Source organism: Mastomys coucha, unplaced genomic scaffold (assembly GCF_008632895.1).
Source record: "Mastomys coucha isolate ucsf_1 unplaced genomic scaffold, UCSF_Mcou_1 pScaffold18, whole genome shotgun sequence".
Taxonomy (NCBI): domain Eukaryota; kingdom Metazoa; phylum Chordata; class Mammalia; order Rodentia; family Muridae; genus Mastomys; species Mastomys coucha.
Window position 1 is genome coordinate 85,853,393 of NW_022196900.1, and position 1,197 is coordinate 85,854,589.

The following is a 1,197-nucleotide window of genomic DNA, read 5'->3' on the forward strand; positions in this document are numbered from 1 at the left end:
TTGAATTCGCCCTTTAGAGAATAGATGGCAGGTTATTGTCAAAAGATTCTGAAGACTTGGTGGAGAAATGCCAAGGCCTTAGAGGGTCTTGTCACTGTCACAAAGCACCCGGCAGAAGCAAACCAAGGGAGTGAGAATTTATTTTAGTTCATGGTTTCATATGAGGTCAAGACATGGTGGAGTTTCTGGTGTCAAGAATGTGTGGTAAGCTCTGGGCCTAGTGCTATACACCTTTAATACCAGTACTCAGAAAGTAGAGGCAAATGAACTCTGTGAGTTTGTGGCCAGCCTGGTCTACAAAGCTAGTTCCAGGACAGCAGCCAGGACTACATAAAGAAACCTTGTCTCAAAATAAAAGAAAATAAAATAAAATAAAATAAAACATAAAAAAAATTTAAAACTCCAAAGTTGGGCTGGAGAGATGGCTCAGTGGTTAAGAGCACTGACTGCTCTTCCAAAGGTCCTGAGTTCAAATCCCAGCAACCACATGGTGACTCACAACCATCTGTAATGATATCTGATGCCCTCTTCTGGTGTGTCTGAAGACAGCTACAGTGTACTTATATATAATAAATAAATCTTAAAAGAAAAAAAAAAACTTCTAAAACTCCAAAGTTTCCTCTAATCCCTTGTTGTAAGATACATCAAGGAGACATGAACAAAAGTCTATTCATCTCAGATGTATAGCGAATGACAGATGAAAGTGCCACCACTCCATCTTGGTGACGCATTAAATTGTAATGGGGTTACCGACAGGATTATGGGTAAGGGTTACTTACAGGAGCAGGAATGACTCAAGGACAGCCTTATCCCCAAAGCCCACCCCCAACACGGGTGCCAGGTTATAAAAGCTGGAAACCTGGAGTGCACTGCACAGCCTGCCAGCATCGTACCAGCATGGAGAGTGTCTTTCCCAGCTACCTCGGCAGTGGAAGAGTCTCAGCAGTCCCTTCTGCTTATTTATATGTTTGGGGCTTAGTGAATCTGCTCAGTTTCAGGGACTTCCTGAAGTCTTTTGAGTTGTTTACTTCCTGAGCTAACCAGGTTCCCTTGCAGGTCAGAGCATCTTACCTCCCTTTAGAATATCTGTTGTTTCATGGCCCATTTAACATTCTGTGTCTTAAGAAACTTCTCAGCCGGGCGGTGGTGGCGCACGCCTTTAATCCTAGCACTTGGGAGGCAGAGGCAGGCGGATTT